This window comes from Ursus americanus, chromosome 35 (assembly GCF_024610735.1).
Source record: "Ursus americanus isolate L20-20 chromosome 35, mUrsAme1.1.p, whole genome shotgun sequence".
Lineage (NCBI taxonomy): Eukaryota > Metazoa > Chordata > Mammalia > Carnivora > Ursidae > Ursus > Ursus americanus.
In genome coordinates, this window is record NC_142161.1 from 19,391,237 (window position 1) to 19,414,309 (window position 23,073).

The 23,073-nt window shown below is 35.9% G+C and overlaps 1 long non-coding RNA gene across 2 annotated transcripts in view; it reads left to right on the forward strand.

The window, feature by feature from the left end:
* LOC148107124 (uncharacterized) overlaps positions 1-23,073 on the forward strand; it is a 48,111-nt gene that overhangs the window by 16,769 nt on the left and 8,269 nt on the right. The window contains exons 3-5 of one of the 2 annotated variants that reach the window (XR_015723032.1): positions 2,429-2,534; positions 11,090-11,370; positions 12,209-12,453. This is a non-coding gene — a long non-coding RNA (uncharacterized LOC148107124). The remainder of the gene's footprint in view (positions 1-2,428; positions 2,535-11,089; positions 11,371-12,208; positions 12,454-23,073) is intronic. The other variant, XR_015723033.1, reaches the window with a different exon arrangement.

Below are 23,073 nucleotides of genomic sequence, written 5' to 3' on the forward strand. Positions count from 1 at the left end.
TATATATATATATATATATATATATATATATATATTAGAGAGAGAGAGAGAAAATGAGGCCTAAGAATTATTTTTAAATAATTGGTCATACAACCTATATCCTTATTACTAAATTCTAAGTCAATTTTGTTACTGAAAGAGATAATAAAATTCATGCAATAGGTGTCAGCATTAGTACATAAGATTGAGGACATTAGAAGCACATGTGAATTTGCAAAAGAGTACAATTTTTATATTTCTAATTACTTGATATTTTGCCTTTTAAGATAAAGCCTTGTTTCTCATCCACACAAAAGCATTTCAGAAGATTAATTAGGGCTTCATTAATAAATAATTAAGCATTTTATCTCTACATTGCCTGAAAGCAATTGTAAATTACATCTTACCCATGTTCCTGATTTGATGTCCAGCAAACAGACTTGCCTGTGGCAATTTTGTAATTCCAGCTCATGATATATTAGCCATACTTTGCTTGCCTTCCAATTCCTCTTAGTTGTTGATAATGCAAATCAAGCCACATGAGTGATAACCTGTCAGGAGACACTGCTTTGGAAAGCCATACTCACACTAATACTATCCATTCAGAATTGTTATATGGAACAGTTTCCTCCATAATTAAGAAGACAAACATGGCAAAGAATATGCTGCTTCATCAAGTTTTGCATGTGAATCATCCCCAAAGTGAACTTTTAAAAAAGAGCCCCATGAGTTCCATCAGGAATGAGTAAAAATAAAACATCATGGTGTGTTAACATAGCTAAGTCAGCCAATAAATATCAGATATGAAAAATAAATTTGATATTTAATTATGCATACTGTAAAGTTTATAAGCCAAACTCTACTTGGAAATAATGAAGTATGCATGATTTTACTAGGACAAAATGTGAGTTTATCACCTGACTCCATTACATTGAATTTTAGACATGCTGTTTTCTTGAAGATGACTTTCTCTCTGAGATAACCCAGGCGTGGCATCAACTCACTGACAGCTTGTCTCATTTTTCACTGAACTACTAGCACCTAGACTAGATCCTCATACATACAAAGCATTCAGTAAAAATTGTATTTTAGTAAAATAGCTATAGAAAAATTATTAGATCTTAAAAGAAAATTTATTTAAGCCTTATCATTTAATCTAAGTCACTCATTTCTGTTCAGAAAAACTAGTTATGTCCTGGAGAGGTCCCTTAAGTAGCGAAGAGGAACACAAAGCAGAGCTCTGCTCCTGGAAGAACTGATGATGGAAAGAGAAGACGGAATGTGTGGTAGTTTAAACTGTAAAAGACTGCTGACCTCAAAGAGACAACATAGAGAAATAACACATGCCACGCTTTGGTTGAAGCCACTGACTGCAAAGACTAAGTGCAGATCCTACTTCGGAGCCTTTTGAGAGTAGAAAATGAGTCTGCAACTCAGCATGGTCTCCTACTACTTGCTTCCTGAGTATATTGTATAAGACAGGCTCTGAATAAAATTTTGTTTCATTAACTCAACAGTGGATGAAAGGAAGCTTAAAGAAGGGTAGAAATCCTTAACACCTTAGTAATGGAAAAATTTTCACATTGGAACCTACATAATTTTTATAGAGGTCATAGTTCATAATAACACCTTACTATTTCCTCAAATGGAAATCATATTGAAGTTTATACTTTTGCCATACATTAAAGTCAATTACTAGTGTATATTGTTCTGCATTACTGTCCTAGAATCATTTTACATCTGTCTCTTGGCAGGTGTATTCACAAAAGTAGATCAAGACACAAATAATAAACTGATCAATATTTTATTCTTTTCTTTAAGGCCTTTTATTTTACCATGCAGGGTTTCAGTACATTAAGCTGGTGCTTTATAATGTGAAACAATTTTGATGATATGCAAATAAGGGACCATTAAAAACAAATGACATGTTTTTGGCAAAGCGTTTGATTGTTTAAATTATCTTTCTGTAACTGAAAATATTCAACATTCATGCATTAAAAGAGTTTGCATTAAACAATAGCTACAAAGTCGAGATGTAGACTCCAGCTTCTCAAAGTGGAAACAGAAGTTAGGTTCTGTAGAGGGCAGATTTCAAAGGACAAAGCTAAACACTCATTAAAAGTTTAAATAGATATGTTGTACCTACTTAGCTGCTTACATAAGTATGAGTGTCTGAGACAGAAAATGAATGTCCCAGGCGGAAGTAAATCAATCTCAAGGGAATTATAATGTAAAGTGGCATAATGATGGGCACACAATGCTCTCTCCACAGCTGTTCTTTCACTTACAACACGAAAGGCAGCACAAGACAGAAGGGAAAGACTGACAAATTGATTGGTTCTGCTGTTTCCTTAGTGTTAATGTGCCATGTCACTTTCTGAGGTTCTTAGATAAGATCCAGTTGCTCCTTAGGCCTTGTTAATTACCTTTCAGATTTCCTTTGTTACAGGATTTGTTCCCACGAATCTAAGAGACCTTGTCTTGGCACTTGGACAGAAAGGATTGGACTGTTTAACCAGAACTAATGAATATCTTCCATTTCCTTCATGAGAAAGGTAATAAATGTTATGCTGTTTCCTGGATCGCATATGTAAGTGACAGCAAGAAACACCCTTGGAATAGTAATAGTAAAATCGCCTTTGTTAACTCCAAAGCATAACAATAGAAATGTGTAGCAATATAATCTGAATCTCTTCTATTTCTTTGTTCTCAGACAAAATACACTGAGAAAGCACTTATGAATTCTGTATAATTCTCATTTTATAATGAAATAAGGGATTTATTCATTTTTTTAGGTTTAATCACAACTGACCAAATGATTCAGACTTTACATTAGACAGTGGCTATCACATAGCACACAACATGCTAATAGAGAAAATGTTGATAGTTACTAACAAAAAAAGATCACTGGTATTCTCTAGCCACTAATGACACATATCAGAGTATGAGGGTGTTTGCACATTATTTTCGTTTGTTGTTTTCTCTTTCTGATTATGTGATTTATCATTGCCATGTTTATGGTTCCTTTCTGTGCAATAAATACACCTCAAACCATTACTGGCAAACATTCTAATAGTAATGCAACAAAGCAGATTGAAATTTCCATCTTTTGACCATCGATACAAGATTTGTAAGTGTAATAGATTACTTGAGATACCAGTAGATGCTAAAATTAATATCATTTATTCATATATTACTCTAACTTATAGCATATTCCTATATTAAAATCTATTATATTTAAATAAGTTCTTCTGAAATTTTCAGTAATATTCTTCTTCCTGTGGAAATATATCTCTTTACTTGAATGTAATTCTCTACCAAATTTCAAGATTAATATAATTTTATAAAAGTTCCTCTTTGTAAGACAAAAATTTTAGCTTACTTTATTTAATATGGAACCACACCTCCCACACTTACTGATTTGCATTAAAATAAGCTAGGGTTTTAGATGCAGAGTACTACTTTTCAATTCATAGATTTTGTATAATATGTCCTTTTTGCATGACTGGTTTAAATGATTTCAATCAATTATTTTGTATTCCACATTTCTTATTCTTATATTGTAATCTTCGTTTTCTTTATGATTTAGTTAATTAGAGGATATTTTCTTCCGAACTTATGCATGCTTTAAAACATCTTGTTTTATGCTTTTCCTTATGTCAATATTAAAATTATTTCATCCTGCATTTTAGAAGAAGGAACACACCACAGCACAGCAGTTCTGCTCTAAGGCCTGAGGTCCCAGCTGTAATTCCTGTGTCAATCACTTCATACGATCTAGCCTTAGATAATAATTGTAATTCCCCTGTGCCTCAATTTTCTCACTTTTTAAAGAGAGATAACACTAGTTCTTACGGACAGAGATTTTGCTGTGGATAAACTGTGTCCGACACGTAGTGAACCCACAATAAATCATTATCATTGCTAACTCCATTACTTAACACCATGCTGACTTCTGGCATTTATTGCTGAAGAGAAAACCGAAATCCAAGGCAAGTCTGAATGTCATTACATAATGGGTAATGTTTCCCCCCAATTGGATGCATGCAACTTTAATTTATAATTTTAAAAGACAATTATGTTTTATGTTTGGGATCTTGTTTCACTGATTTTATCTTGAATATGTGGAATTGTTTTGAACTAATTTCTCAGGTTATCTTTCAACTGAGAAAATAGCTTCACCTGGTGTTTTGTAATTAAGAGGTAAATGACACTTGTTCCCGTTCTCTCTTTACTTGCTTATTAATTTATTCTCCTCTCAGAGCTACAGTTACAGCCAGAAGTTAGGTGTATGTGGAAGGTTCTATCCAACTCCCTGTGATAAATGCAGTTGTGCTTTCTTGAGGTAGAATTCCTCGTCCAAATTCCTCTGACACAGGGTAGAGTAAAAAGGTCTTGATTCTGTCATCATATACTGTTACTCAAGTGGTTTTTAATTTTAGGAAGCAATTGGAACCCTAGCCCAACCCTGCTCCCACTTTCTGTCCAATTATTTCCATGAATGTGTAGCCTGTGACACCATGTAGAAAAAAAGGAGGGTGATTCCTCAGGAAACAGTATCCCACACTCAAGAGGAAGAACTCAGGTTTCTCATCGATACAATACTTGCATTTATGAACCCGGTGCTGAGAAAATGATTCCAGAATCACGCCCGTTTTCAAATTGTAGTAAGACTACAACATGAGACAGAACCTCTTAAAAAGTTTTTTAGTATAAAATACAGTACTGTTACCAGGCACGATGTTGTACATCAGATTTCTAGAACTTATTTATCTTGTATAACTGAAATTCTGTACATGTTAATTAGTGATTCCCATCTCTTCCCCACTCCGGGCCCGTAGAAACTACCATCGTATTTTCCCTTTCCATGAGTTTATCTCGTATGCTTCATATAAGTAGAATCATGCAGTATCTATGCCTTTGTGACTGGCTTGTTTCACTTATCATAATGTCCTCCAAGTTCATCCATGCTGTCACAAATGACAGGGTTTCCTTCTTTTTTATGCTTAAGTAATATTCCATGGTATGTCTATATCCCTTTTTTTTTTTTTTTAATCCATTCATCCATTGATGGATATTTAGGTTGTTTCTATATCCTGGCTATTGTGAGTCACACTGCAATGCATATTGGAATGCTAATATCTCTTTGAAATCCTGACTTCAATTCTTTTGAATAAATACCCAGAAGGGAATTGCTGGATCCTATGGTAGTTCTATTTTTAATTTTTTGAGAAACCTCTGCACTGCTTTCCATAGTGGCTGCACCATTTTGGATTCCTACCAAGAGTGCACAAGGATTCCAATTTCTCCACATCTTTGCCAACTCTTCCTGACGTTTGTTTGTTTGTTTTGATAATAGCCATCCTAAAAGATGTGAAGTGGTATCTGATTGTGGTTTTGATTTGTATTTCCCTGATGGTTAACGATATTGAGTCATTTGTGTATCTTCTTTAGAGAAATGTGTATTCAAGTCTTTAGCCCATTTTTAAATTGGATTATTCGTTTTTATTTGCTACTCAGTTGTAGAAGTTCCTTGCATATTTTGGAAATTAACCCTTTATTGGATATAAGGTTTGCAAACAGTTTCTCCCATTCTGTACATTATCTTCTCACTCTGTTGATTGCTTTCTTTGCTGTAGAGAAGCAAGGAACATATTCTGAAAGTTAAGGCATATTTAGTGTGACTTTCCTGAGTAATACTAAATAGCATTTTTAAAAATTTTGGTATTTTATTTTTTAATGTAACTTGTGATACATATATCTGGTAGTTTGTGAAATAATATCCCCCAATATTCTCCATATTAAGTGCTAAATGTCAAAAAATTAAAAAAAATAAAATTATGGAATAATTCAACAGGCATTTCTTAAGTAACTTTGAGGAAATATCAAAAATTAAAGCAAAAATAAAATAGATAAAAATGTAGAGAGGGGCGCCTGGGTGGCACAGCAGTTAAGCGTCTGCCTTCGGCTCAGGGCGTGATCCCGGCGTTATGGGATCGAGCCCCACATCAGGCTCCTCTGCTATGAGCCTGCTTCTTCCTCTCCCACTCCCCCTGCTTGTGTTCCCTCTCTCGCTGGCTGTCTCTATCTCTGTCGAATAAATAAATAAAATCTTTAAAAAAAAAAAAATGTATAGAGAAGCAAAGACCACTATTGGATTACTTCAAGAGGGGCAGCTTCCCATTTTCCTGACCATTGCTTTATTTACATATTAAGATAAAAAAAACAACTTTATCTTCCACCATGAAAAAGTCTACCATTTATAATTGAGGTTTTCTTCACTCTAAAACATAGCTTCAAATCTGAAATGTGATTCTTCGCTCCATAACTTTATTTTTAACACCCCAGTTTCTTTTTTTGTTTGCTTTTGGTTTTGTTTTTGCGCTTTTCCTAAAGCACTCTACATTGTTCACGGATGCAATATATGCTCTTATTCACTGAGATTTTGGAACTGTCTTCACCTGGCATGGTTTCTTTTTCCTCCAAGTTCTTTTATGTATTTGTTTTGATTTAGTATTTCTTCTTAGACACTTTCTTCAGATATCTGGTTATTCTTGGCTGTGTACTTATAAATAAAGGGAACACTAGACACTGAAGGGAATCTCTGTGCCTATGTGCACAGCCATCGCCTCTGGCTTTATAGGAGGAATAAGGTGGGCTATTTCATCTGAGAATTCCCTATCAATATCTACAGTATGTTTCTCTTGAGTGTTCAGATTTCATGAAGTTTCTTTCAATCTCTAGCTCTGAGGGAATAAACCTTGCTGCCAGTATACTGAGAGTTAAGTTTGGAACCTGTTTCACAATTCCAGTTTTCACTAGAATATTTAAAATCAGCCAGGTCTGAATTTTCTAAATATCACATGCTTTTGTTTTATTCTCTCCAGGGAATAATTCTCCAGTCTTCTTGTGGCTGTGTTAAATGGGTAATTGCTTCATAGAAGCTTTCAGCTGTGTATCACATTTAATACCCTCCTTAAACCCTATTTCCAGAGGCACCTATTGCCAGATAATCCTGAGGTTTTTGATGTTTTTTTATTTTAAGTCATGCTGCTTTTCACCTTCTCCCACTGAAAACTTAGGGTTGCCAGATACAATACAGGACTGTCTGTTATATATGAATATACTTTTATTCTAAAAGAAGTGTTTATTGTTTTTCTGAGATGCAGATTTAACTAGATGCCATGTATTTGCATTTGCTAAATATTGCCATCCTATTTAAAATATGACCTCCTCGGGTTTGCTCCATCAGCTACTACCTACTATTTATTTTACAGTTTCCAAAATTTGTAGCTATCATTACACTCCTGTTCTCTTTGTACTTGTGTGTTTACACCTTAAAAATCTGTTTGCTATCATTTTAGTGTGGCTTGAAGAAGAAGCAGATCTTTTCTTGTTCTGTCCGCTATCTTAATCAAAAGCAGTTGTTTTCAATGTAAATCTCAAAATGCCTTCTTCATTACCAAAAGAGAAGCTTGAATCCTCTTGATTTAACCATGCTTAGAAATATATTAGCCACCTGATATATACATTAATTCTCGTTTAAAGTGATGTCATCGGTAGGATTGCAATGTCACCAAGTCCAATAGAAACAAATTTTATAAGCTGTGAATGTGAATTTTTGGACATGGAAGCTGAGACATGAATTTTATATTTATTACTGTCACTTAAAGAAATAGTCTCATAAAATAGGAAAGATGAAAATATAAATCTCCTCAGGAGTTTTTGTTAATTCATTGATCTGGTTGACAGTTTTAGCAGAGTGCTATGTGAGTTTGGGCATAAGACGATTATTCGTGGATTCATTATATAAAGTTCATGCCAAGTTAAATCTACAATCCAGTCCATAAAATGATTTATAAGAGAAATATTTGAAAGTTTTCTGGGACTGGATAAGATCTTAAAGACCATTTTTCCTCTGTCTTCTGATGGGTCATTATATAACTCTTGTCTCCTTCACAAGTTCCAACTTTTTGACTTAGTAAAGCATATGCATTTTTAAGTAAAGTCTTAAAAATAACACAGTGTACAACATACCAGTTGGGATGCCTCCTCGGAATTCTAAGAATAATTTAAGTTTAAAGTAACCTGATTTTATATAAAACCTTAATCCCTTAATTTCTTACCATTAACACTCATTCTCTCCTCTTCAAACGCAGTTTGAATTGAGGCATAAAGTATTCATTTAGAAGTGATATAATGCACAGAAGTTTTTATTTTCCATCCTGGGACATCTTTAGTGAATTTTGATGGTTGAGGAAAGCTAACTATACATTAACAGTGTCCACCAGTTTTGTGAAATTTTTGTCAGAACCATTTCTATTACTCTAAAATCATCTCGGATACTGGTTTGTTTGATTTTTTTTTAAGATTTTATTTATTTACTTGAGAGAGAGAGACAGAGAGCATGAGCAGAGGGGAGGAGGCAGAGGGAGAAGGAGAAGCCGACTCCCCGCTGAGCAGGAAGCCTGACGTGGGGCTAGATCCCAGGACACTGGGATCATGACCTGAGCCAAAGGCAGATGCTTAATTGATTGAGCCACCCAGGTTCCCTTCATCTTGGATACTGTCATGAGAAGTTGCCATTTCCTTCATTTCCTTTAGGGAACTCTCTGGAATATTGTTTATATTCCAAAGTCCTTTTTTTATTTTTATTTATTTTTTATTTATTTTTATTTATTTATTTTTTTTTTAGAGAGCGAGCGTGAGAGGGGGTGGGGGCAGGGGAGAGGAAGATAGAGAATCCTAAGCAGGCTCCATGTTGAGAGCAGACCCTGATGCGGGGTTCCATCTCAGAACCCTGAGATCATGACCTGAGCCAAAACCAAGAGTTGGATGCTTAACCTACTGAGCCACCCAGGAGCCCCTATTATAAAATCCTTTAGCTTTTAGTCTTAAGGACGGCATTTGACTTCTATTACATGGACTTTTTATATGTAGTCCTGTGTGTCTGTGTGTGTGTGTGTGTGTGTGTGTGTGTGTGTGTGTGTGTGTGTAATACAGGGATCCCTGGTGTGTTTGTTTCTCATTTCGACAGTTAACATTATTGCACTCTGACAATTGGGTCTGTGTTACCATCTGTCACTCGGGGAATGTGTCTGTCAGTTAGCACTTCTACAGCACTGTCGACCCACCAAACTTACCAGGAAAATAGCTTGAAAGCTACTGTCAAGAGGAAATTGAACTAGGTATCGAGTTCTTTGGAAGTACATTTATTTCACAGCATCTGCGTGTCAAGTAGTGAAGAATGCCCTTTCTAACTAGGTGAGAAAGTGAAATTTGTCTTTTTAGAGAAACTTCCATAAAGTAGGATATGCTCTTCCAGCAATACCAATCGATCTATAACATGTTTTCAAATTTATTCATTTATTTATATACAATTTTGAAGTATGTTCGAAAAAAACGCATCATAATTTTTTTAAACAACCCTATATTTACGAAATAGCTAGTACCTTTATTTTGGAAATGACTTAATGGAAATCTCTGATATTTCACTCATCCCACTATAATCTAACCCATAATATCTTAAGGTTAAACTATTAAGGGTGAATATCTTTTCCAAAAAAACATTTCCTTGTATAATGACTAGATGTTTTTCCAAAGTTCATTTTAGAAGATTATCCATAGACTCTGGTCAATAACAACCTACTTATGAAGGATAGATTTCTAAAACAAACACACTGGAGTCACTGTGAAGGTCTAAGTGAAAAAGATTTCTCAGTTGCCCTTTGTTCTGCTTGTTCAAATGCGTCCTATAATTATACATTTTAGAACCTGAAAATAAAATTTCTTTAGTCCGAGAGTCTCATCAACAAGCTTTGTTATTTATGTTTCCAGCACTAAATAGAATAAATGAATTTACATACAACTGTGCATGTGTGTGTGTGTGTGTGTGTGGTGTGTGCACACATTAACACATGCATATATCTTCACAGTTTCATGCTAAAGGGACTCTATTGTTCTCTTAAAGTAATTTAATCTGCTTTTATAATTTTCTATTTTTTTTTACCTGACCTACTGCAGGGGAGTACACATACATGTGTATGCATACAGGGGAGTACACATACATGGACATGCATACAGGGGAGTACACATACATGTGTATGCATACAGGGGAGTACACATACATGTGTATGCATACACACACATATATTCAGACACGACCTTTTATGTATCTCTGGGTATATGTATATGTACATAAATGCATGTAATCATCTGTAGAATAGGTTAGAAAAAATAGAAAATTACAAAAATAGATTAAATTACTTTATTATTATTATTTTTTAAGATTTTATTTATTTATTTGACAGAGATAGAGACAGCCAGTAAGAGAGGGAACACAAGCAGGGGAAGTGGGAGAGGAAGAAGCAGGCTCACAGCAGAGGAGCCTGATGTGGGGCTCGATCCCATAACGCCAGGATCACGCCCTGAGCCGAAGGCAGACGCCCAACCGCTGTGCCACCCAGGCGCCCAGATTAAATTACTTTAAAAGGACAACAGAGCCCATTTAGCGTGACAACTGTATGTACACTTGTTAATATGCAGTGGTTTTGGAGTCAAACAATGGCTCAGATCCACCATGTTGGCAGTGCAATAGCAAACTTTTTTTTATATCTCTCGGCTTTACGTCCCTGATCTATAAAATGAGAATGGGAACATTTTCATGAGTATTCAATAAAGTAATAAATTGAATGTGCCCACCTAGAAAATGGTACATGGTAAGAACTCAGTTAATGTTAGCTAAAAATTGGTAAAAATTGTTTTACACATCTCAGGTACCTCTAAAGGCATAATTATATTGTCAGACAGTAAAAAAAAAAAATTCATAATAATAACATTGAGTCATCTGAGTCATACATATCCTTAGATTTTATAATAAGAAAAGAAAATTATAAAATTTTCTTATAAAATAATAAGAAATAAAATAATAAGAAAAGAAAAGAAAATCCATTCTTCTCTTGTTAGATAGTGAAACTAAACCCCTTAAAATCCTTGATGAAGAAAAATGTAATTATTTTCAATTTCCTATGTTAATTGAGTTACAGGAAAGCATAATAAGTTCTTGAAAACGCTTCACATCATATGTAATATTTCTGTCGTTGTTGTCTAGCTTCCAAGTTATTTCAATTATTGGTATCAGCCCTTCAAATCACTAGGATGGTGTGTTTCAGCATAGCTCCTAGAAAACTAACTCTGCATGCCACAAATTGATCATCATCGTCACATACCTAGAAAAACGGTGCTTGTAACCATGAAAGACCATACTTACGCTGGTGTTCAAGGGATGTCTTTGAGGAATATGAAATTTTTGATAAGCCGCAACTTGGAGCCTTCCCAAATCTGACACCATTGCCACCAACTGAAGTGTTTTTCACATGAAAACCTACTGAGGTCAGTAAAACTTTTCGCCAGTTATATTTGATGTCGTTTGCTGAGAATGTTTCCTTCAAACATTTGGAAGTAGATTGTATTTCTGTAAGGTGTATATTTTAGAGGGCTCATTTTTATCTAACTTCCAGCTTTATCCTCTGTGGGACTTCTTTACATGTCTGCTCTATTTTTATTATCAAGGAAAATATTTATGCTTTTCAATGCAAGGTAAAATAAGGAAATATTTCAGTAAAACACAAAAGAGGAATTGTTGCCTTTTGTGTCAGTTTGAGATTCTCCCCAATATTATAAAACACAGCAGTATTAACTCAGAAGGCTTCTCTGTGATTTTTCCAGTACATCAGTCTCCACACTCTGATTTTGCCCATTAGTAAAGTGATTTTATTTGTTTGTTTATTTATTTATTTATTTTGAGAGAGAGAGAGAGAGGACGTGCATGCACATGTGCGAGCAGGTGGAAGGTGGGGTGAGGGGCAGAGGAAGAGAGAGAGAGAATCTTAAGCAGGCTCTACATCCACCCACTCAGGGCTTGATCTCACAACCCTGAGATCATGACCTGAGCTGAAATCAAAATGTTTAACCACTGAGCCACCCAGGTGCCCCAATTAGTACAGCAATTTTTAAAAAAACATACCTGGATTTGAATGTCAAACGAAAGTTTTCAATATCCATTATGACATTTGGTAGGATGGTGCTAATTGTTTGCTTCATCAGACAGAATTGCATTTTATACATAAGAATTATTTAGCTGCTACAATTTTTTTGGTTTTTTTCCCCTTTTCTTCTTACTCTTAATCTCTCTCTCTCTCAATCTCTCTCGCTGTCTTCCTTCCATAAGGGAAAAATGCAAACCTGAAGAGCCAAGAGTAGATGAAGTGAAAGATAATAAATAAGAGCAAGAGAATGTTGGAGGGACATCAGCAAGATGGCAAATTAGGTGGTTCCTGACGGCAGTGCCTGTCACAGAAAAAGCAACTTACAATTATGCAGAGACGAGACAACTTTGCAAAGATGTTAGAAACTGGGGATGAAGCTGATGAACCCCCTCAGACCATAAAAATGGAGAAAGCCTACATTAAGAAGGTAAGAAGAGTTGTTTCACTTTGACTTCATTGTTCCTCTCCCAAGCTGGTGAAGCGCTCCATTGGGTGGGGGGGGGGGGGTGCCCAGGCCTGTAGTTTCTTCAGTGGGAACATGCGAACCTAAAGTGGACATTCAAATTCCCCAGCATTTGGGGATGGTTTTGGGTAGGCACACGTAGGTATTGCCTCATGTGATTCACCTGGGGAATCAGCTAGAGACTGAGAAGGGTGGGGCGCTCACAGCAAAGAGCATGTGGATCTTTGCAGACTGAACTTCTCTTAGTGATGAAACCCAAATAGACCCCAGCCAGTGGTTCTGCCCATCTGCAGAGCAAAACTGGGGCACCATCCACCCTGAGAGCTCTGTTGGCAGTTCTGTCCAGTTTGGGTCCTCAGCCACTGAGCCATCATGACTGATCAGATGATTTTTTGGCCTTTTCTGGACAGGGAGCCAAGGCAGTTTCCCCACCCAACTGTTGAACATAGCATCTGGCCCCACCTAGTTTGGAAGTCTGGATAATAATTCCAGGCAACCTTGGAGCTCAATCTATGTTACCGCGGGGCCACAAAGCCCAGCTACAGCCCAAACTGGTAGTTGAGCTCAGCCAACAGCCCCACGCAATTGCTAAGCACAGCCTGCAGCTTTGCCAGGAAAAAAGCCAGTGACCCCAACTGACCTTGGAGGAGAGCGTCTAACCCTGTCCAAATGTGGGGTACAGCTGATGGCCCCACTCAAGCAGGGTGCCAGGCCAGCAACCTTGCACATCAGGGGAGCACAGCTAGCAGACTGCCCATTAGCAAATCATCAACTATAGCCATGTCCCACTTTGGGGCACAGCCGGTTCACCTTCCTGATCACAGCAGGGCCTAAGGCTCTGTATAATTGCAGCACCCAATAACCTAGAAGAAATGGATAAGTTCCTAAAAATATACAGACTACTTAGACTGAGTCATGAAGAAATAGAAATTTGAACAGACCACTAGTCTGCAAGGAGATTGCATGAGTAATCGAAAAGCTCCCAACACAGAAAAGCCCAGGACCAGATGGTTTCACTGGTGAATTCTACTAAACATTTAAGAAAGAATTCATGCCAATCCTTCTTGAATTCATCCAAAAAAATTAAAGAGAAAAGAACACTTCCAAACATATTTTATGAAGCCATAATTACCCTATACCAAAACCAGATAAGGACACTATAAGAAAAGGAAATTACAAACTTATATCCCTGATGAATACGATGCAAAACTCTCAAAATTCTAGCAAACCAAATCCAAAAGCACATTAAAAGGATCCTACACCATGATCATATGGGATGCAGAGATGATTCAACATATACAAATATATCAATACATGTGATACACTGCCTTAATAGAATGAAAAATAAAAATCATGCGATGGTCTCAATAGATGCAGAAAAAGCATTGACAAAATTCAATCCTTTCATGGTAAAAAACATCAACAAATTAGGCATAGACATGATGTATGTTGACATAATAGAAACCATAAATGAAAAGCTCACAGCTAACATCATATTTAACAAGTGAAAGATTGAATGCTTTTTTTCTAAGATCAGGAACAGAACAAGGGTAGACACTCGTGTTACTCCTATTCAATGTAGTACTGGCAGTTTTAGCCAGAGAAATCAGGAAAAATAAAGAAAGCATACAAATCAGAAAGGAAGAAGTAAAATTGTTTCTGTTTGCATTTTTATACACTAACAATGAACTGTCTGAAAAAGAGAAAATCCCAAGGTCTTACCATTTTTTATAGTGAGCCACCAAACAAGCCAGTCAACGTTTACTGGAAACAAGCTGTCCCATGAGATTCATGCTGTATTTACCTTGACTTATTTATTTAACTATATGAACAGTTACAGAAACTAGTCAGTATCAGGGAATAGAACAGACTTGCAGTTTGGCATTCATCAAAAATGTGCAGGAATTTTCAGGGCCCCTGCTGGACTGCTTCACTTAGTAATTTCGTTTTGTTTGTCTGGTTATATTTTTCTTTTAATCTCAGATGCACAGAATTGAGGAAAACATATGTTCACTTTAGACCCAGTATTTTAGCTGAACTCTCATACTATAGCCCTAGGCTTTGGTTGATTATATTGGATTCTTTACTTAATAATTTCATTTTCAAATAATGATAATTCTTCTCGTCTAAACCTGAACAATAATTTTTTATTAAATTCACCGTAATCATTAAAATATTTATGATGATAACAGGCATGACTGTCCTATTCCTGACTGTTATTGAGAAAATTCTTCATAGATCTCTCATTTCTGCATGTCATACAAAATGAGACACTAACTTCCTTTGTCCTGTACTCTAATTTCAAGCATGTCTATATAGCAAATAGCCCTAAAAGATAAAGATAGTGTCTTCAACTGGAACAAAGAGCAGTCATTCTCATTGTCCAAAGTAATAAACAATGTCTCAATGTGGAGCAAAATGTAGACATGGTTACCACCCATTTTAATGGCTCCTAGTTTCCTAAGCTCAGGGTTCTTCTAAATGTAACCAGTCACATGTACAAGTATTCATTGGTTCTGGGGCAAGTTGAACGGACAAAAATAAGTGGATGCTTATATTACTTATTGTACTGTGAAAAAAAATGAAGACCTTTCTGTTAGACTCAGAAATTATGTGCTCTATCAGCAGTCAGGAAATAGTGGCAGATTAACTTGTAACATCTCCCTTAGAGCAAAATCTCAGACCATTCATACTTAAAATTTTGTCAATCAGAACGGGATTCTGTGAGAGCTACGACTTTATGGAAGAGAAAGGACAAGGTTCCTGTGTGTTAGATTCAGTGATGTAAAAAGATTCCCAGAGATCCAGCAATTTTATGAGGCAGATGAATGCCACCTAAAGATGGTGTACCATGCTAAAGGCATTGTCAGCCTGTGACCCCGAATTGATGTAGGTCACTTGGAAGGACAAAAATTGTAAACATTTTTTCCAGGGGTACCGCGTGTACTTCAGGAACTCCACCTCTTGTGTGAGGGCCCAGCGTTAATTTTTAATGTGCCACCCTGCCCTAAACATAATGACTTCTACTATGAAAGTATCGCAGAAGACATTCAAGTGTACAAGGAAATTCCACTAAAGATCACGTAGTTTTCAGATGTCAGCAGAAATATCTCCAAAATAAAGATACCCTTGTTTGCTTAGGGGAGCTTTCCAGAGCAATGGAATATTACTCAGCCACAAAGAAGAATGAAATCTTGCCATTGGCAACAGCATGGGTGGATCTAGATTGTATAATGCGTAAATGAAATAAGTCAGTCAGAGAAGCCAAATACCATCTGATTCTAATCATGTGTGGAATTTAAGAAAGAAACAATAAGCAACAAGAAAAAAGATACCAACAAAACCAGATTCTTAACCATAAAGAACAAACTGCTGGCTACCAGGGGGAGGTGATAAGGGGATGGGTGAAATAGGTGAAGGGGATGAAGAGTACACTTATCATGATGAGCACTGAGTAACATATAGAATTATTGAATCACTATATTATATACTTCAAACTAATATAACACTTTATGTTAATTATATTGGAATTAAAATTAAAAAATAATAAAAAGTATAAATAAATAAATAAATAAATAAATAAATAAATAGATAGATAGATAGATATTTTTTTTTAAAGACTCATTATCCCTACAATGGGATGATCCAGTGAGAAAAGCTGAAATGATCAATGAAACCACTTCAGCTATACGTAGCATTTAGGTCAGTCTCTGCATTACTGACCAAGGTTGCTATGGATGACAAAATTGTCCTAGACTTCCAACTTTTGGGAAAGGCACTGTTTGTGCAATAGCTAATGCAATCAGTGCATTGGGGCAGAAGGAAAGACCAGTTTAAAAAGGTAAGGAGGAATACCCCGATGGTTTTCTTCAGCTGCTTTGGGTCCAGAACCTGGGGATAAGTTTGAGCTCAGTACTGCAGTTTAGTGTGTTCTTGCTGCTTGGAGTCCTGTTAATAGTAGTCTTAATTAAATGCTCTATGAAGCAAATTGAATAGATTTGATACCAGTCTCTGGTTAATCAGAGTAGCCACCAGGGTGGAGTACTTATGGGAAAATTAACCTGAGGCCAAGATGGTTTATGACTAAGGGGTACCTGCTGTTGGAAGGCAATTCTTCATGGATATCTCATGTGTCTGCATATCTCATGAAAGGAATCATGACTGCCTTTAGTCAGGACTATTGCTAAAGGATGTTTATAATGTAAATAGCCTTGTAAGTTAGGAGGGGTGATTCTCTAGGTAGGAAAGGGTGACTGTGCTTACATAGAACCTTGAAATGTAGAGATAATGGTTTTTCTCCAAAGTAAAGGGCAGGCATTCTTGTTGTCCAGCATGATAAAGATAACATCTCATGCTGAAGCAAAGGAGAAGCATGTTTACTAAGTATTATAATAGACTTGGGTTCCTAAGTTCAGGGTTCTTTTCCTATAACATAGTCCACTGCATGGAGAAGACTCCATCTAGGGCCATTTAGTTGCCTCTATGGAATTTGGGGATAAGGGGAACTGACAAAATATGCTAATGCTCAGAGTGCTTGCTGTACTGTGATTAATACAGTCCTTTGTCTTGAATCTTAAGAGTTCCATTTCTTCCATCAACTTCGGTGAAACTGGCAGGTACATTGTAGGTTTCTGTACTTTTCTATATTTGATAAGATATTTTTCTGTTATAAAATGTTTTGTGATAGATACTTTTTTCAAATGAAATAATTTTATTTCTCTTTTTAGTTTAATGAAACAGAATTCATCAAATGCTTTTTCCACATTCCTTGACAATTTTCTAAGTTCATTGGTGAAGTGATTTTCATAAACACATTTCTGATATTAAATCACTCTTATATTCCCAGGAAAAAAACCCAATTTGATCACAGTACATTACTCTGTAACTGCATCGTTGACATCATTTGGTTAATATCATTTAGGAGTTCTGCTTCTATTTTCTCATGCAAAATTTGCATTATCCAAGTTTTGGCTCCCCAGCTGACAGAGGGATGGCTCTTCTGGTGGGAAGGGCCTGTGGAGCTTGACTATCCTTTCAAAATTGTAAACCAAATGTGATATTCCATTCTTGGGGGAACTACAGAAAGAAGTACCACTATCAATTATTTGAAAGGTACAGAAATGGGACTCCTGGCATTTCTTTATTTCTCTCACTTGATTAACTTTTGAATGTGTGAAGATTATATAATTTAAACTTGGATTTGCTGTTAAAGATACTACCTCATATCTGGGGGAAAAAAATCACTTCCTGGAATTTGGTATGTAGCTATTTTTCCTGGTAAATATTTTCCTTCTATATCTCTTGTATTTGTCAGGGTTCTCCAAGGAAACAGAACCAATAGAATAGAATAGAATATATGAATATAAATATAGTTATTTAGATAGATGTGTATTATAAGGAATTGGCTCAATTGATTATGGAGGCTGAGAAGTCACTTGATCTGCAGTTGGGAAGCTCCAATCTGGGTACAAAGACCTGAGAACCAGGAAAACTGATGGTGTAAGTTACAGTTTGAGGGCAGGAGACTGATTTTGCTTCTCAAGCAGTCAGAAAGGGAGTGAATTCTTCCTTCCTCCATCTTTTTATTTTATTCGAGCTCTCAAGGGATTGAATTATGGGACCCACACTGGGGAAGGCAGTTTCTTTCACTCACTCTACCCATTCAAATGCTAATCTCATCAAGAAACATCTTCACAGACAACACAGGAATAATATTTCACCAAATACTTTGGCACCCTATATTTCAGTCAAGTAGACACATTAAAGATAATTATCACATCTATAGACAAGAAAAACGGGACTGGAATTTATTTCACATGGTAGTGAAAGGTGTGCTTTCAGAGCAGTGTATCTGCCTGGTCTTACCTTGAAGATATTTCAACTATCTTGGTTTTTGCCAGATTTTAGTAAACAAGAACATTTATTATCTCAATACACCACAGAATATTACAGTGTTTCTCAGAAATCACAGTACTTACTACACCTGGTAAGCAGAAAATAGAAGCCATCTTAGAAGCTTTAATAAGTCATATGAATGATAGATCTTGGGTGAAAAACCTCAATAAAAATTCGAGAACCAGCCTCTTTGGTTAGGTTACCAGAGACACAGTAGTCTATCTGCAAGATGGACCTGTACCACCTGTCAGCAAGAAAAATTCCAAAGTCTGGTGGTAATCTTTATTTTTTAAAGAAACATATACATATTTAAATGTGCTTTTCTGAGTCACTTACCAAGTAGCCAATAAAACTTGGAGTTTTAAGAAGCCACATTTAGACCTCAGTGCAAGTTTCCTTCTGTTTGGATGTCCAAAGTAGATCTAAATGTGCTTCAAGCATCTATGGCAGTGGTTGGAAAATTACAACCTGATGGCTAAAACCAGCTCATGGCTTGTGTTTGTACGTAGTTTCATTGGAAGAAGACACTTGATTCCATATTTTTTAGGTCTTGTTTTGCATTACAACAGTAGAGTTAAGTGGTTGTGACAGAAACCACATGGTCTTCAAAGTCTAAAATATTTACTATTTGGCCTTTTATATAAAATGCTTGTGTATCTCTGGTTAATGGCAATTAGAATTCATATAAACATTTACAAATAACTCTTCTCCTTTGCTGGTGGGCCTTGCTAGAGAACTGATGGCCTCACCTTGCCACACCAAGTGACATTGTAACCTGAGCTGCCCATCATAAATTAGGCATTTTCTGATTCACTTAGCCATGATGTTAGGTGTAGAGCAGCTCTATATTATCAAGCGGTAGTGGAAGATTTAAATGTCACAAGCAGACAGGTCAGATTCCCACAGCATCTATTCTTGTTGCTTGAATTTGTCCTTTCGTTAACACCTGTGTCTTGTAAATGTAACCATGGTAGTCTTGGAAGCACAATGATCACTTCACATGTTTTGTACTTTTGCTCCACCAGCCCTAGGGATGGTAGCAGCTTCCAGCTCTTCTTAATTTGTGGGGTAGAACTTATTATTCTCCTTTTGTTTCTCCAGCACTTTCAATACTTTTGTAAACAAATTCCATATTCCATATCCTCTATTTGATGTTTCCAGAGTTTTCCTGCCTAGACACTAATATGACCTTCATATAACTCTTTTGATGATGTTATGCAGTGAAACTTTTCTGTACGAAATTGTAATGATGGATCCATGTCATTATATTTGTTAAAACCCATATGGTGGATTTTTTAAGACCCATATGGACTTGGGGTGATAATGATATGTCAGTGCAAGTTCATCAGTTGTAACAAATGTACCGCTTTGATGGGGGATGTTGTTGGATGGGTTGTGTATAAGGGGGGACAGGAGGCATATGGGAACTCTTTGTACTTGCCACTTAATTTTGCTGTGAACCTAAAACTGCTCTAAAAATCTGGTCTATTATTTAAAAAAAACAAGTCATCTGATTTTGCTAATGATATATGTGCCATTAAAAATTCTTTAGACAAAAATCCTTTTTTTTTTTTTACATTATCTAGAACAACATCCAAAGTTAGGAAATATTTTTTGCCTGCAAGTTTAGTAGAAATGGCTTTTAAAACAATTTGACTACTATTATGATCTGGAATTACTCATAGCACCAGATACGAATCTAGTCAGCTAGGGTTATTGAAGTTATTCATTCAAAAATATTATATTAATTTTTAAAACCTATTATATCTATAGTCGCTTCTCCCTTTTTCCTTTTTTATTCTAGTTGGATTAGTTTTAATTTTTTTTCATCCATTTGTCTTATGTTTAATCATGTTGTTAGTCTTTGTCCATAGTATAGATTTTTGTTCACAATTATGTGGGATTTTTAGCTACCTTTTATTATGTATCTCTAATTTTATTGTGGTGAGGTCAGAGAATAGCATTTCCCTAGATTCTTTGGATTGTGGCCTAGTTCAGTAGTTCGTTTTTATGAATGATCCGTGGATGCTTTTCACAGTTCAACCGGAAAAACAGAACCAGTGGGAGATATATATATATTAAAAGAGTTAGTGTAAGAATGTGAATTATGTGATCATGAGGCCTGACTAAGCAAGTTCAAAATCCATGGGGCAGGCTGTCAGGAAAGGCAGTCCGGAACCCTAAAGCAAAAGCTGAAGCTCTTGTCCATAAGCAGAATTTCTTCAGGGAAGGCTCAGCTTTGCTTTTAACTAATTGTGTTAGACCCACCCAGATTATGTCCCTTAAAGTTAACTGATATACATTTTAATTACAACTACAAAATATCTCCTCGGCAATACAAGAATAGTGTTTGATTTAATAACTGGAAACTGTACGTCTTTTTGAAGTAAACACACAAAATGACCATATTCATATGCTAAAAAATGTGCATTCTATGTTATTTGGCTGCAAACTTTATTTCATCTCTCTGTATTTATGCAAAAAGCTGATAGCTACTAATTTATTTTGAGGCACTAATTTAAGTAATGTGCTATTTTTGTCAATTAGAACATCCCCCTAGTGTTTTTCATATCATGTTCAGATTTGTCAGTTATGAATGTTACCATTGTAGGTATTTTGATATTTGCCTAGGATGTCATAATCTGCCTGTATCATCAGCTCAGGAAATGAAAAAACAAACCAAAAACCAGAAAGAAACAAACAAAAACAAAACCCTAATATTCTCTTTGTGGTTGTCTTCAGTGCATCTATCACAGCAATGCGCTTTTGGGTTTTGTTTTATCTAAGAATCTCAGGATTTTCTGTCATGGTCATTGTAATGACTGCAAGCCCTCGCATGTTTCAGAGCATGCTTCACTGAAAAGAGCCCTCTTTGAGGTCCGTGAGTTTCTGCTATGTCAAATACGGACTCAACCCTACAGTGTTAACTATGGGCTCTCAGTAGGGCACCTCACTTTATACATCCCCCCAAAACTGCTCTTTGTAAAAAATTTTCTCATTCTGATATAATTATATTGCTTAAAAGGTGAAGTGAAGAACTGGCAAAATGATGCCAGGTAGCCTGTCTATACTGATTGTTTTTGGATCCTCCCCATACCAAGCGGATTCATTATAGTCATAATACTACCCACTGCCTTCAGCTGATATCACTGCTTTTTGTAAAGCAAAGAAGCAAACACTGATCCATGCAGGCGACGTAGAGAAAAGAAAGGGCACAACTCAAAAGCTCTTTCTTACCTTATCTTCTCCTTATGGCACCCGGCTGTCTCCTTCTTTGGGCTCCTTTCTGAAGGACCCAAACATCTCATAGAATCACAAGCCCGTATTTTATTTTCTTATACTATGAATAAAATCAAGGATAAACCTAATTGTACTGGCTAGAAAATTAAAACTTTTGTATGCTATTTTACAGATTTATGTTTTTAGGCCTAAGAGCTACTCCACTACTGTAATGTTTCAATGATATTTATAGATATGTCAAAATATTACACATTGAAGTGACAAGATTGATTTTAAAGTGGCTTTTTATCAATATATTTCTACTTTGCTCTACGGTGGAATATTGTAAACTTGTTAAAACACACAGAATATGAATCGAACAGAAGCTCTAATATTCTAAGTTTTCTTTAAAGAGAAATTCACCTGTTTTCTTAGAAAAATTAAATTCATTTTCTAATGTGCATATACTGGTTTGTTATTCACGGCTGTAGGCTCAGAGAATAGCTCTGCAGCCAAAAACGTAGGAAGTTGATCATCCTCCCCAGACCTATGTCTGCATGCTCTTCTCTTCCCTCCTCCACCTCACCATAATCTTCTTACCTCTGCTTCTTGGATACTCACTATAGTTGCTGTCCATTCTCACTTCTTAACGCTAGTACTCACCTCCGTTTGTCATGGGCCAGGACAAGTTTAAACCATCCCTTGAGAATTTTAAAATGGCTGTTAAAATTGAACGTTGGTAAGATAACCTAGATAGCGGCTAAATCAAAATAATTTATGTGAGTGTGAGAATGTCTGGGATCAAAACTGTGGGGGTGTTGATATGACTTTCAGAGGTCCTCTCAATTACAGTGATATGGCAGCATGTAACTCTTCACAGTCATAACCCTGTGGACCACAGAAAATGGAATGCAGTTCATTGTAAAGCCAGCTTATGGGCTGGTAAAAGAGGAGGCCATATTGTCCATGCAACATTGCCGTTAATATTATTATAAAAATATTAATGCTAACATTTTAGCAATTGCATTCAATTTGAGTATGCAATTTCTTCACAGATACCTACAAGCACTCATGATTGCATGGATGTTTTATGGCAGCAGTAAATTAACTCACAAGGTAAATTAGTAACAACATATGCATTTACCTGTGGTATACAAATTTAACAAAAATGGATCTGTTGTTGAAACTATTTTCACTGCAGGAAATAGACCCTAATCTTTAATATGAGTCTATGAATATAGGAAGACATGATATTTACTTAACAGTTTCCAATGAAATTATTCATAAATTTTAATGAGTATTAAATTTTAATAGCTATCCAGTTTTATTAAATTTTAATTATATAAGTAATAGATGAATATGTTCTCTCTTATAACATATGCATATTATTAATAAAATTAAAACTACTCCCTAATTGTCATTCTGTACTGTAGTCACCTCTCTTCCTCACCAGAGTTGATCATTATTTTC